This window comes from Gracilinanus agilis, chromosome 2 (assembly GCF_016433145.1).
Source record: "Gracilinanus agilis isolate LMUSP501 chromosome 2, AgileGrace, whole genome shotgun sequence".
In the NCBI taxonomy this organism is placed as follows: Eukaryota; Metazoa; Chordata; class Mammalia; order Didelphimorphia; family Didelphidae; genus Gracilinanus; species Gracilinanus agilis.
Genome location: NC_058131.1, coordinates 464783982 through 464800362, shown reverse-complemented (window position 1 = coordinate 464800362; position 16381 = coordinate 464783982). Strand labels below are relative to the sequence as shown.

The window sequence follows — 16381 nt, the reverse complement described above, 5'->3', positions numbered from 1 at the left end:
AGAAAGGAAGGAAGGAAGGAAGGAAGGAAGGAAGGAAGGAAGAAAGGAAGGAAGGAAGGAAGGAAGGAAGGAAGGAAGGAAGGAAGGAAGGAAGGAAGGAAGGAAGGAAGGAAGAAACTAAGAAACAACAAAGAAACAAAGAAACAAAAAAAGAACATGAGCTGGAGAATGAAATAGCAAAATAATTCTGGTATATTTGCCAAGAAAATCTCAGATGCAGTCACAAAAAGTCAGACATAACTGAAATGACTCAACAACAACAAAATAACTCAATGAAAGATAATGTAAACTATATAATTAATTACATCAATTGAAGTTATGTGAAGGGGATCCAGATGTAGAATTATCTTATTAGTTAATTAATAATTAGGGTTATAGGACATGGGAAGCTCATCTGACATTTATATACACTAATTATAATACAGGTTTAAGAGAAAAAGAATTGGAGAGAAAAGGACATACAAGATATTTTGGTGATTCTAGGATAGAAAGCACCACTTCTTGGGGGAAGACCATTTCTTTTCCCTTCTCCCTTCTGATTCTTTGGTCATTTGTTTGTTATTCAGGAAAACAGCATTTTGAGTTTTAATAGATCATTGGTGAGAAATTTCAATCAGTTGCTGTTTTCTATGTTGAAATTCCATATAGGTATCAATCTACCTGTAATTCAAAATAAAATTTCAATAGAATGTTATCTTTCTCTCTCTACAATACCACAGTAGCATAGATTTTGATTTGTATTGCCTTCAAAGGAAAAAACTTGCAGAAATAAGAAAACTAGAGAAATGCTCTGGTTATACTAAAGTAATAGTGTTGTTATATTTCAGGATATGCCTAAAAGAAAGGAAAATGAATCCATAGAACACCAGTAATTTTTTAGTCTTTTATGGTTCCTAAAATGGAGCAGACACAAAGAACTTTCTTGGCATCTAGAATCAGAGAAAGAATAAAATTTATAATAAAAATTGAAATCATAGGCTTCTCCTACCTCTTATATAGGATAGGGTAAGAAATCTAGGAAATGGGGCCAAGTACCACTGTACTTCTATGGGAAGCGATTAGTTATTTTCTATTATTTCCCCCAGCTATAATCTTACCTTTTCCTTTTCTCTTTTATTTCATGCTATTTATTTTATATTCATTTTTATTCTTCTATTTCTTTTATCCCCTTCTCCTTTTTCCTCCATTGTGTCTTAATTTAAGCTCACCAGATATATTCATAGCATTATTTTGCACTACCAAAGACTTAATATTGAAAAGGTAGCTTATTTCTGCAACAGAGACTATTTAATTTGAATTAAGTAGAATTCTCTCTCCTGGAGAACAGGGAATTTTTCTATTTGTAGGCCCAGTGCCTAACATCTTGCCTTGCATATAAGGTCAGGAACTGGATCTGTGATTTTAGGCACTTCAAGGTGAGAAAATTCTTTCTATCAGATCAGTGTGATAGCTCTGTAGTCTTTAAGAGCTACTCAGAGCATTGAGAGATTAAGCAATTTTCCCAGGGTCAGACAGTACTTATATGTCAAAAGTGGGTCTTAAGCCCAGATCTTCTTCACATTGAGATGAACTTCTTACTTTTTGAATTATAATTACATGATAAAGATTTATTGAATTTAATTAAATTGAATGAAAACTTAGAAGCCACTGTATCAAAATAGAAGTTCCTTTTAGAAATAACATTTATGGATGATTTCCATAACAATTTAAATTAAGAGCATCTGATGCTGTTAATGTTTACAAATGTTTTACAACAAACCTTTGTAGGAGGTAGCACAGTATTAATATTTCCATTTTATAGACAAGGAAATTGAGATAGATAGATAGATAGATAGATAGATAGATAGATAGATAGATAGACAAATAGATAGCAGTCATTAAGTAGATAGCATGTGTCAAGCAATGGGCTAAGCACTAGATAAATAAATAAAAAAATATTAAAAAACAATCCCTAACCTGTTGAAGCTTATATATTAAAGGGTGGTAATACTTAAAAGAAACGTTTAAAACCAAAGGGAGGAGCCACATGTGAGTCAGGTAACGCTCTAGAGAATCAAGAGTGGTCCTTGGATGAAATGAATTTAAGTGGCCCGAACACTTCCTCAGATGGAAATCTCAGGCAGGAACTCGGGGATAGAAGTATGTCCAGGGTGAGAAGAGAAATAAAATAAGTCACTAATCATCACATGGAACAGTTAGATGGCAAGTGGATAGTGTCAGGCCTGGAGTCAGGAAGACTCATCTTCAAATGAGTTTAAATCTGGCCTCAGACACTTAGTGGCCATATGACCCTGGACATGGTTTCCTCATCTGTAAAATGAGCTGGAGAAGGAAGTGGCCCACCACTCTAGTTTCTTTGCCAAGAAAACCTGAACAAGAACTACAAAAATGATAGCTAGTAAATATTTAAAGCTATGATTTAGGCCCTTTTTTAGACCTTTTCTCTCTCAACTTCAGGGTTTTCCCACTATAACATAATGTCTTACAATTTTCTTTTGGTTAGATTTCTAGATAAATAATTATTTCAGGGATTTAATCATGATCATAATTGTCATATTCTAGGCTTCAGTCTACTCATCTATAAAATAAAATTAGTATAGATCATATTTAAATGAGTTTCTTGTTTTTAAAAAAACAGAAACAAAGGGAAAGGAAAGGTTTTAATGCTACAGAAAAAAAAAAGAAAATGAATTGAATTTAGAAAGAGATCTGATATGTATTAACAGAAATCAGAGAATTCATTTTAGAAATGTCAGCCATCTGCATAGTACTACTCTTGGATAGTGAGCTGAAAATGTTGTAGGAAACACAATTTAAATAATCTTGTCAAAATTCATCTTGGTAGCCATTAGTACAGTTTTATCCTGGTGGGAGTTTAAATAGAGATCAATCAAGAAAACTCAGAATAAAATAGTAGGTTTGAATGAAAACACCTACTCATAATTCAATACAATCTGCAGTAAGTTAACTTCCTTATGATTTCTATGAATGAATTTCTATTCTCAGACACATCTAAAAGAGTATATAAATGTACATATGGCATTTATATGTAGATATACCTGTTTTTCTCAAGGTAGCATGGTGTGTCCCCCAATTTACATGCTATTTCATTCTCTAAAGATGAGAGTTGAGGTAGCATGGCAATGTAAAGAATTAGATTAGAATCTCAAGTATACCACCAACTGGCTGTATGATACTTGAGTAAATCATCACAACTTCTGAACATCTATAATGAAGTAATGCTGATTTTATCTCTATGGTGATTTTCAGTTCTAAAATCCTCTGATTCTATTCACTGTTGGGCAAATAAAATTTGATCTAAATATCACAGAATTGGTTCTCTCATCTTTGCATTTCATTTCTATTGATGGAGTAAATAAGTTAGAATCATTATACATTAACACTTCACCAATAACATATATTTAGAAGCATAGCCAAAGGTTAGAGAACATTCAGTTCAATTAAATTTAATAAGAAGTGCCAGATATATATGTATATATATATATACATATATATATACATATAAGGCACAGCGCAAGGCGTTGAAAATACAAAGATAAAAGTTAAAATAATCCTTGCCCTTAAGAAGACCTTGCTAATGACACAATAATATATACTTGTGTTTTTTTCCCTCTCTTCTACCTACCTCTTGAGTACTAAAGCTACGTTTTATCTTCTTTAACATAATTTAGTGGTGAAATAAATGAGATGTTTCATATTCTGAAGTAGCATTAATAAATATTTTGGGGGAAAAACATAAAGACAATTTCTAAAGAGACTTTTGGAATTGTCCTAGAATTTACTTTAGCTTTTTAATGCAGTCTCTCTTGTTGATAGTGAAAGCTGCTACTATCTGCAGCAAAAAGGAGTTGCCAAAATAAAAACATAGCCAAAAAAAGGGAGAAAAGAAAAAGAAAGGTTCAGCCTGATCAGTTTTTTCTCTGCTTCTAACTTTATTTTTTTAATTTTTAATAATTTTTTAAAATTTCATTTATTTAATTTATTATTTTTGAATATTTTTCCATGGTTACGTGAATCATGTTCCTTCCCTCCCCTCCTCTCACCCCCCTCCCATGGCCAACAAGCAATTCCACTGGGTTTTACATGTGCCATTGATCAAGACCTATTTCCATATTATTAATATTTGCAATAGGGTGATCATTTAAGAGTCTACATCCCCAGTCATATGCCCATTGAACCATATGGTCAAGCAGTTGTTTTTCTTCTGTGTTTCTACTCCCACAGTTTTTTTCTCTGGATGTGGATAGTGTTCTTCCTCATAAGTCCCTCAGAATTGTCCTGGATCATTGCATTGTTGCCAGTGGATAAGTCCATTACATTCAATATGCCACAGTGTATCAGTCTCTGTATACAATGTTCTCCTGGTTCTGCTCCTTTCACTCTGCCAGTTCACAAGGAATTGCTCCAGTTCATTATTTCTTTTAGCACAATAGTATTCCATCACCAACAGATACCACAATTTTTTTCAACCATTCCCCAATTGAAAGGCATCCCCTCATTTTCCAATCTTTTGCCACCACAAAGAGCAGGGATATAAATATGTTTGTATAAGTCTTTTTCCTTATTATCTCTTTGGGGTACAAACCCAGCAGTGGTATGGCTGGATCAAAGGTCAGGCATTCTTTTAATGCCCTTAGAGCATAGTTCCAAATTGCCAGCCAGAATGGTTGGATCAATTCACAACTCCCCCAGCAGTGCATTAATGTCTCAATTTTGCCACATCCCCTCTAACATTTATTACTTTCAGCCTGACCAATTTTAAAGACAAAGAGAATCAATTTAAAGAAGTTATCTCCATCTACATGGTAGGAAATGCTGAGATTGCCATTCTAGGCAATCTGGAAATGCTCCAAAGGTCCTTTGAGCATACGTCCATATTACACAAAATGGGCATGTCTTGACAAGTGTGGGTTACATGTGTAAAAATGTAGGTTGAAGTTAGGGTTACAATTGGGGGCACATATGCAATTAGTCTTTATAATAGGCCAGATCTTTCATGAACCTTTATAAGAGGGGAAACCAGATATTTAAGGTTTGGCCACCAGAAATCAATTAACTCGATTTCAAAATAAAATAGACCCAAGTCAAGATGACTTTTATGGTGGTTTATTTATAGTTAGGAAGGTTGAAGGTAGGGAAATTGAGAGAGAGAAACTGTGGCCCAGATCATAGTTTCGAACCAGGTAGGAATTTAGAGGCCCCAACAGAGGGGCACAGAGGTGAATTAAACAAGGCTTCTAGCCACAAGGTCTCCTCTAAGAAGAGAAGCCTCCTTAAGGCTAGAGCCTCCTGAAACACCAAGGGAAGAGAAAGAGAGTCAGCCTAACTTACCCACATGACAGTTCAAAGGGAAGCAGTCTGAGGTCTCACCAGAGATCCTTCCACACCAAGTTCAAAGCACCAACTCCCTCCACAGGAAGTTACCATCATATTTAAAAGATAGCACCTTTCGTCACTTCCTGTGTCCACCTCCAATTTCAAGTGGACAAATGGCAGCCTCAACACTGCTATGGACTGCCCAAAGGCAGTACCTTGTTTTTAATTTGTCACTTACTATCACATGTGGGTAACAGACCTCCCCCTTCCCCACTTAATTCTAAGTTGGGTGGGGTGACATTATTTCTGGTGGCTACAGTCTAAATAATTAATGAGGGTAAGCTAATTCCATTTACACACCTTTTGCTGCCCCAATGGCATGAGCCACATTCATGAGCTGAAAGTATTTATATTGACCAGCTAGAAGTTGTTGTAAGGTAATAGGTAATTATATTTTTAATACAAAAATTACAAAAGACAGTGGAACTACTATTAATAGAATGAAACAAAATTTAAGAAATTTATTTTTCTATCATTTTTTTTGGTATGGAAAATGTCAAATGGCCATACTTTAGGCATAAATGTGTGCTATTTGGCAATAGTCCAGGGAAGCTAGTGGGAATCTAATTTAAATGCCTATTCATTTCAGAAATTGAGTATCAATTTTCTGTGGAAACCTTTATTATAGATTTAGAAAGGGACATCAGAGCCATTTAGTTCAAGAATCTGAACAAGAATTCCCCCTAAAATATTCCCCCAAAATGGATTCTACTTAAAAATTTTCATTTCCAAATGCTTTATAGAAAGTGCATAAAAATATTCCATTTTTGGACAGTTCTAAAGATGAGAAAGTTCTTCCTTAGATTGATCTGAATCTATTTCTCTATAATTTTTATACAGCTCATTAGACCTAATTATACCCTCTGAAGCAAATTTCATAATGATAGATCTTGAAAAAAAATTTAGAAATCCATGTTCTCCCAAACCCCTTTTTTTTAATCTAGGTTAAAAATCCTAAGTTTTTCCATGGATTTCTTATGCAGTCTAGAGTTCAGACTCTTCTTTCACTCAACTACCTTCCTTTGAAGGATTTACATTTTTTTGTGCCCTTCAAAAGGGAAAATGGAAACTTCTCTAAATAGTTGAATGAGAGATTGGATCTAATCTCATTTCCCCTTCACCATCTCAATAACTTATTCTTACATCAGTTTATGAAAGAAAATCTCTTCATGTTTCTCTGAATTCTTCATCTACATCATTTCTTAAAATATAGCGTTATTCTATTATAGTCAGGTAATGCAATTTCTTTAGACATTCTCTAATTAAGGGACAGGAACTCTATTTACAATTCTTTGTACCAAAGAAAATACATCTATGCATTTTTTCATGAAAGGAACTTTTCTCTGTGTCCTCTGTGAAATATATGTTGGAAACTGGGTCAAAGGATGTGAGCATCCTAATCATTATTTTTATCAAAAATTCAAATTATTTTCGAGAATAGTTGAACCAATTCTGAGCATCAACAAGTATCATTCTAGCCTTTCCACAGCCCCATTAACACTGACTAAAAATGAAATAATTACCATATTAGCCCGAATATAGTGTGACTTTTTTCCCCCCAATACGTACCTTTGAAAGTCGCATGCACACTATATTCGAGCACTTCCAGCTTTGAAACCATAAGTTGTGTAATGTGTGCCTCAGTATACATAAAAAGCATGGCTATCTCCTAGGGCAGATGGAAAATGTTAATCAAATGCCTCTTTGTTTTTGATAATCTGTCAAATACTAAAGATGCCAAATCAATGTTGATTAAAACTACTGGAAATAAGAAAACTAGGATGACCATGATGTTTGCAGTCACAGCTGACTGCTGGGCAAAAACTGACTCCTTATGTAATTTTAAGGCATAAAACATTATCTAAGGAAAAGTTACCATCAGGAGTGATCTTTCATGTACAGGAAAAAGGATGGATGAATGAAATTGTGTGAGATTGGTTGAATGTGAAGAAGAGAATTGCTGAAATGTACACGGACCTAGGTAGTTGTTATTCAGGGAGGAATGAGGTCGCAATTACAAATGTTAGATGTAGTAATTAATAAGGTATTCAAAGATCAATTGAGGAAAGAATATGACATGTGGGTGTTGACCTGAAACCATGAATTTACTCCATTGGAAAAATAAAGAAATTGTTGGTCACTGAATTAAGGAACTTGATCAAAACCCCCTGGGACAAAATCTCCACTGAGTCCACTGTGCTTGGATTTAAAAAATATTTTATATTAAATAGTATGGATGGCAGTGCAGATGGTGTTTTTTGGGAAGAAATGAGTGATGACAATGACTTGGATGATGTTTCCACTTCAGCTGATGAGGAAATAGAAGGAAGGAGAACACGATTTAATATTGGAAGGTAGTTTCTCACAAGTATCTATGATAGTAATATGTATTTAATAAAAGTGTTGGTATTAAAACTTCTTTAACTTGTTTTCAGGACCTTAAAAAACTTCAAATATAAAGGGCCTGCACTATTCACAAGTTAAGAGAAAGTTGTAATTTAAAAGGAGAAAATAAAAATGGATATTTCCTCTTTCTGAGTTACTCTTCAAAATACTTGGGATAGCACTATATTCGGGCCACATTAACATTAGGGCTAATACAGTATGTCCATCCCAAATGTTGCAAATTAGTAATGATAAAAGAGATAGAAATTAAAGCATATTATGTGATATATTGAAGTATCATGTTATACCTATCAAAATTACTAAAGGAGAGACAATAAAAGATAAAAATACTCAAAGGGATTGCTGGCTAACCATCATATTAATTCCCTTTCTGTTATTATAAAGTGATCCAAATGTTCTAGAAAACAATTTGGAATTATTTTTTAAGTTCTCTATGTCTTCATACCATATTCCAAGCAGAGTGTAGTAGAAAAAAAGATCTCTCATATTCTAGAATATTTGTTCCAATATTTCATGTGGTTGCAAAAAAACTGGAGAGAAAATATATACCTATTGGTACGACAATAACTGAATAATGTACAGTCTGCTGTACAAAAGTAATGAAATATTGTTATCTAATAAGGAATTATAAATGAGATTTTAAAGGAAAATCAGAAGATATGTGAAATAATTTAAAGAAGGAGCAGAATTACATATAAATAATGTATAAAGTAACAGAAATGAATATAAACAGCAAAAGGCAACAGAATTCAGAGTGGTCAGTTAATGATCTCTTGCCAGCCAATTATTATGTGCCAGAGATTGTCCTAAATGCTAGGGAAACTAGTAAAGGAACTAAAAAAACCTGATCTTTGTCTAAAGGAGTTCACATTTTAATAGGGCAGCTAACTATATACACATGAGATGTAGATGAGGCAAACAGAAGGTAATCTTAGATCAAATACCAGAGCAGTGCTGATTCCAGATATCTCAGGTTAAAATGTACTTTCTGATTCTCTGTTAAGAAATGATGAAGTTGCCTTTTAGTATAAGTTGATATACAGTATATACTGACAGTAAGAATAAGAAGAGTTATAAAAATAGTTAACATTTACATAGTGGAAGAGCTGTGACACAATGAATAGAATATCAGGCTAATAGTCAGGAAGACCTGAGTTCAAATTCAGACCAAACATTTACTGGCTATGTAATCCAAGGAAGTCACTTAACTCTATTTTCCTTGGTTTTCTTTTATGTAAAATAAGAGGGAAAAGGAAATGCCAAACCTCTCCAGTGTTTTTGCCAAGAAAAATCCAAGTGAGGTAATGAAGACATGACTGAACAAATGCATAAAGAGCAAACTTAGAGAGTTCTTTAAGATTTGCCAAATTCTTTATGATATTATCCCATTTGTTCCTCACAATAAGCCTGGGAGTTAGCTATTATTATTTCAATTTTACAAATGAAGAGACTGAGGAAAATAGAAGTTAAAACTTGTCCAGGATTGCACAACTAGTAAGAGTCTGAGGGCTGATTTTCCTTACAATAAATCCTCTACTCACCACTGCACCACTTAGCTGCTCTAATCTATATTTACATGTACATTTATTTCCTCAGTATAAGTGCTTTGGAGGGAACCAAATCTTATACTATTTAGTATCCCCTTGAGTAGATAGCATAGTACCTTGCATGTAGAGGGTGGCCCATTAAAAATATTTTAATGATGAATTTTAAAGAAATTTTTTAGTCAAATTCACTATATAAAACTATGCTTAACTCATTTTTTATGTGGTTTGTTTCTGGTTTGTTTTAGGAACCTGCAGCAGATTTTAAATATAGAATTAAGGCTGTATTATCATGTATTGTAATTTTTTTCTATTTTTGTGTTTGACTTTGAAGAAGAAAGAGTAATACCTAAACTTAAAGGTATTGGGGGCAGAGGACTGTTGCACAGCTGAATTTTAGGTCAAAATAACATGCACCAATTCAGTACTTTAAAAAATAAAATTAGAAACCCAGTTAGGGCTTGGTGGATTGGGAAGATCAGAAGATTTGAGTCTGAGAATCTAGGACTGAATCCAAACTCTTCCACTTACTACTGATTTGACTTTGACATGTTGCATATCCATCTCCTCATTTGTAAAATAAAGGAGTCAAACTAATGCAAAGTAATTCACTTTCTATCTCTAAATCATAGAATCCTATAAAATATGACCTGATGAACTCAGAATATAATTGGGCTATTTTCCCCTTTGATTCAAATATATATATTTTATTGGTGCAGTAAGATAACTGTTAAGTATATAAGTAAGTATATAAGTATGTTATATACTTATGTGTAGGTATGTAAGTAAGTAAGTATGTAAGTATATAAGTAAGCTAAGTATGTTAGCATAGTCTAGGAAGGTTTGTGAGTATAAGTGTTTATTAAGAATATCTTAGAGGGGCAGCTGGGTAGCTCAGTGGAGTGAGAGTCAGGCCTAGAGACAGGAGGTCCTAGGTTCAAACCCGGCCTCAGCCACTTCCCAGCTGTGTGACCCTGGGCAAGTCACTTGACCCCCATTGCCCACCCTTACCACTCTTCCACCTATGAGACAATACACCGAAAGTACAAGGGTTTAAAAAAAAAGAATATCTTAGAAAGCTCTCAGGATTACTTTTATTTGTGTATTATTGTGTGTGTATATACAGCTATATACTCATTTTTGTATATAAATAGATCTATATTTAGCAAAGCATTTTGCCTGTGGAGTTATTTTTGGACTGCTGGGATATAATTGTTTATCACCATAGGAACCTGCTGCAGATTTTAAATATAGAATTAAGGCTGTATTGCCATGTAATGTAATTTTTTCCACTTTTGAGTTTGGCTTTGAGGAAGAAAGAGTAATACTTAAACCTGCTGGGTTAAATGACAAAACACTAAAGACAAGTGCCTTAAGAGGACATACCATCAACTTTGAGCATAAACAATATACCATTCTTCATATTCAAAAAAAGTACAGTACTATATTGTATATTTGATTGTAAAACACCTCTGAGATATAAAAGATTCCATATAAGTATTTCACTTAAAGTTCTCGATATAATTCTTTTTTTTTTGCTTTACCAATAATCTTTTTAAATTTTTAAATTTTTAAATTTTGAATATTTCCCATAGTTACATATTTCATGTTCTTTCCCTCTCCCCCAAGCCCTCCTAAACCCCCTTAGCTTTATGCACAATTCCACTGGGCTTTACATGTATCATTGATCAAGACCTAATTCCATATGATTGATAGTTGGACTAGAGTTATCATTTAGTGTCTATATCTCTGGGTATAATTCTACTTTAAAATATAACTATTTGCAACCCTCAAATTTTTTTATCTTAAATTTATTTATTTCTTTGTTTGTTTGTTACATTAATATTCCCAGGATACTGTGCTCCTCCTCTACCCCTATTAGAGAAGACATCATTTGACAAAAAAAAATGTGTATATAAAACTACGTCTTGCTTATTTCTATTTATCAGTTCCTTCTCTGGAGGTAGACATACACAAGTCATTCTTCAGACAATATTTCTGTTCCTGTTCTCTTCTGTTAATATCCTCTTGGCTCTGCTTTTTTTCACTCTTCATAATTTCATGTGTCTTTCCATTTAAAAAAAATTAACCAGCTTGTCATTTCTTATGGCATTCCATTACAATCATATGCCAAAATTGGTTTGTTATTCCCCAATTGATGGACATCCTCTCAGTGTCCAGTTCTTTGCTACCACAAAGAGAATTGCTATATTTTAGGACATAAAATTTTTTCCTCCAACAATTTCTTCTTCTGCAAGGCCAGGGACTATATCATGACTTAAGAAGGAGAGTCATTGAATACTATAGCTTACCTCCACTAAGTGTTAATTTAGGAGCAAATCCTGGTAGTAGTAGCAAGTATTTCAACAAGAAAAAAATAACTTCTAATATAACTTGACAGAAGAGGCATAATAGAAGACTTCCTGGACTTTGAGTCAAGAAAAACAAAGTTCAAATCTTGTCTGTGGTATTTACTGGCTACATTATCCTGGCCAAGTTTCTGAATCTCTACGTGCTTCAGGCACTCTCCCCAGGATGTATTTACTATGTCATATAATATAGGTTGTTATATTTGTTGGTCAGAAATGTTTCTTCTCATGGATACCATTGTGTTTTCATATTCTTATACGAGTCTCCTGAAAGACAATGTTCTTATAAAACAGTCATTAAACAAGAGATGTGGACCATTCTGAAAAGTAATTTGGAATTATGTAAAGAAAGCGGCTAAAATACCCATGAACTTTGACCCAGAGATTCCACTGGTAGGCATTTATCTTTGGAGGTCAATGAAAAAAAGAATATCTTTGGATAAATGGAAATATTTATAGCAGTTGGGACTGGGGGGAGTTCAGTTTTTGTTTTTGTTTTGAAGGGAATTTTTGGTGAAAGTAAAGAACTCAAACAAAGTAGATGGTCATCAACTGGGCAATGGCTACACAACTGTGATACATCAATGCAATGGAATATTACTGTGCTATAAGAAAAGACAAATATAATAAATATAGGAGAGTATAAAAAGACTTAAACCAATGCAAAGGGAAGTAAACAGAGCCATCAAAACAATACACACTGACTACAATAATGTAAATTGAAAAAATAATAATCAGAAAACAATTTAAAATGAATGTTGCAAAATTATGAAGAACAAACATGGTGTCAAAGAAGAGATATAAGAAGATACATAACCTTTCATTCACTCCTTACAGATGTGAAGGGTCCTGACAACTGAAACAAGGTTTATAAAACAGGATTTTTTTTAAGGCACTGATTATTTTTACTCATTTTTTCCTGCATTTCCTCTTTCCTTTAAAAAACACAACTCTGTTATAAGGGATTGCTCTCTACAAGGAGGAGGGAGTGGAAGATTTTAGGTGATTAAAAAGAATATAAAAATAAGAAATAAGCATACAAATATATTGTTCAATGGATAGCTTTCCAAGTCTTTTGTAAAGTTCTGCAAAGCATGGTAGGAAACAAAGGGGGAAATGTTTTAAAATTTTTGAAAAGACCACAATAAACAGTATGGTTTAAAGTGTGTTTCCTTCATCAAACATGATAAAAGTCATGTCCATTTTCTGCAAGATCCCAAAAGCATAGACTTGATTGGTACGGACAGTGCAGTAGACAAATTTGTACTCCCTTTGTTGTCAAAGGCAATTCAGTACAAGTAATAGAGGTCCAAATTTGTGTAGATTAGTTTTTCCAGGGACTGCATACAGGAATTCTGAAAGTCCAGTACCTAGAGTCCAAGTTAGTCTAAGTAGGCATAGTGTTTGTTAAGGATAGAGAAGACTTGATTGATACAATTTCTGTTCGGAGAGCTACCAACAATATACAGGCAAGTTAAGGCTAAATTAAATCACAGTAATTAATATGCTTGTGGAATAAAACCACATTTGGAAATCTATAAAACTAAATATGTGAAAAATGTGAAAAGAAATCTCAGTAATTAAGGCAAAGATTTTTCTCTAATTAGCCGTAATGCATCATTAAATCCTATTATAATTGTGATTGAAAAATATAGCTTCTTTAATCTGCCTACTGAGATGAATGAAAATAAAAACTGAATTTTCCACAAATATTCATCTTTACATATCCAATTTACTTGTAGCACATAAACTTAGGTGTATTCCTCTAGTAAATGGTGTTTTTCTACATCTTTGAAAATTGGATAATCAACAAAAATGAAATAATAAATATTTAAAGTTTTAAAGAATTTACTATATTGAGGCACAAGAAGCTTAATTAAAGGATGCTCGCCATTAACATAATCATACAGAACTTGTGCTTAATAAGAATAGCAGGATAAACTTGTTTCTCAGATAGTGTTTAATTTGATAGCTATCTTTTTAACATGATAATTGTAACTACCTATTTAAAGTGATTATTATCAACAATCTTTTATTTTCTTCTTCAAACATTGCCATTTTGACAGGCTTCCATCATTTCAAATATCACAGAACATCTTACTAGGTAGTCTCTATAATTTAAATAAGGCAATTCTGTAATCTGCTACTGAACAACAGGATGCAACGTGTTATTCACATTTTAACTTAATTGGAATAAAGGCAGTCAGAGAAAGATTAGTATTCCTTATTTTAAAAAAGATGAGGATTGGTAATGTGTTTGTAGACTACATATTAAAAATTTATAGAACATTTTTGAAAAAAGATAATATTTTATAGAGTGATTGTAAAGACTGGCCCTAGACACCACTGTACCTACACAATATAGTTGATAGTGTTTTACCAACAGAAAGTGGAGATTAGGGAAAAGCTAAAATTCAAAAATGAAATCAAAAGGCCCTCTACAGGCAACATTTGCACATACTCATCTAATTGATAAAAAAGCAAAAAACAAATGAATAAATCAAGTATATTTGTTTACAGAAGTGAAGAGGTTAGTGCTAGAAAGAAATCAGAATACTACTACAAGAAATGAGAAATGCCAAAATCTTCATTCTTAAGGACCCTGAACTCACAAATCAATGCAGTTTTTATAAAGAATGATGGAAACTGTATAATATATCATTGTATGTTGCAAATACTTAGCTTCTAGTTAATACATTAAAAGATACAAAAAAGTAGTTGCAATTATATCTTAGAAGCTCACTAATTTTTATGAGATGATAAATCTCCCTACTCTATATATAAATTCTAAAATATCATTAAAAATCCAATAATTAAGCTTCCTTATAATCTGATAACTATTACAAATAAAATAACTTGCAATTGCCTGGACATAATAATGTCCCACAAAGATTTAATATTGGAACTACATTATTGTCAATCAGAGGTATACTTGGGCATAGAATGTTCCCATTACATAAATCAAGTCAGAAGGGAGACAGAGTGGGACAAGATTGTGAGTACGAGTCTATGCTAAGTCTATATTCCAAGAGCTGCATTAACCCAAAAAACTGATCCAGATTCTATGACTGTGGAATAAAGGCATTCAGAATCATAGTATATAAGGAATTGGTAGGCAATTAGTAGCTATTGTTATCAGCTCATTGTGTATATTGAATTGCTTGATTTCTCATTGGCTAAATGAGTATCAGACTAGCAAATGGCAGGAGATAATTTTGGATTCCATGACTTAAAAGTATATATTGTAATAAACATTCCCAAAGAAATGACAGATCATCCTGCCAATCCCTTCTTTACCTCCAAGGTCTTCTCTACTTTCTCTTTTACTCTTTCATCTCAAAGGAATCATAATTGTGTCATATATATGTATATACATAATATAAATATACATCATTATATTTATATTATATATACATATTATATAATATATATTTATGTTATAAATATTACTTATATATTATATATATACATATAAAATTCTTGACTATTCATCATTTTTATTTCCCTTGGCATAGGTGTCCATGTCTTGCTGGTTCCAAGGTAATTAACATCATTAAATAATGTATTATCTAGCCAGTGAAATTCTAGAGGAAAAGCAAGTCTGCTCCCTTCTCTAGTATATTTTCCTCATGCAAGCACCTTCTTCCTTTAAACAGAATACTGTATAATAGTCACATCCTGTTCAATACCATTAGCAGATTTTCTTCTCCAGTTACAGTTTTCCTCTAAAAACTCCCTATCTAATTCCTCTAACCAAATCATTTCTCCTTTCCCTTTGCTAGGAAAAACAAAATTTGAGAAAGAATCATCATTGAAAAACTAAGTCATAGTCATTAAATTAAAGCGAAAGTATATCCAAATAAATTGCTTAGTATTCAACAAGAAATATGTCCTATAACAGAGGTATACTGGGGAATCAACAAAAGAGAGCCAATTGTCAGAAGTTCAGTTTGAGAATTTGTACAAGGGAAACTGGTAAAAGCTACAAATCAGGGGTTGATTTGTTTTTCGTTGCTTGTCTGGGCTTAAGAAAGTGGTGGATAAGATGTTAATATTATAATTTTTTTTAATATTTTTTTAAACCCTTGTACTTCGGTGTATTGTCTCATAGGTGGAAGATTGGTAAGGTTGGGCAATAGGGGTCAAGTGACTTGCCCAGGGTCACACAGCTGGAAAGTGGCTGAGGCCGGGTTTGAACCTAGGACCTCCTGTCTCTAGGCCTGACTCTCACTCCACTGAGCTACCCAGCTGCCCCTAAGATGTTAATATTATAAATTAATCTTAAGTGTCATGCCTTTTCAGAGTCAGTTACTAAAAATTTACCAGCCCATCCTATGTGTATTCCTTTCTTATTTCTATTTTGTAATCATTAAGTCACACTTAATTTTTTTAATTTGCACACAAAATATGAATTTAAAAATTCTGACTCTTTAAACATTCCTCACAAGATACTTTATTGTTGAAGTTGCTTCATCTTCTGCATTTGTTAAATCCAGATGAAATTAGAGAATTGGATACATGTTTAGAATTGATTTTGCTTATTCATTGTAAAAAAGGATTTTTAGTGTTTGAAATTGACAAGATGTCAATTTTACAAATATTAGATTGAGAGACAGAAATTAGAAAAGATGTATTGTCCTTGTTTTAGCTGGAAAGAAAAGGTAG

At 33.0% G+C, this 16381-nt stretch overlaps 1 protein-coding gene across 1 annotated transcript in view; it reads right to left on the bottom strand.

The window, feature by feature from the left end:
- The window catches only part of KCNH5 (potassium voltage-gated channel subfamily H member 5), a 520057-nt gene that overhangs the window by 162835 nt on the left and 340841 nt on the right, over positions 1–16381 (bottom strand). The window lies entirely within an intron of this gene.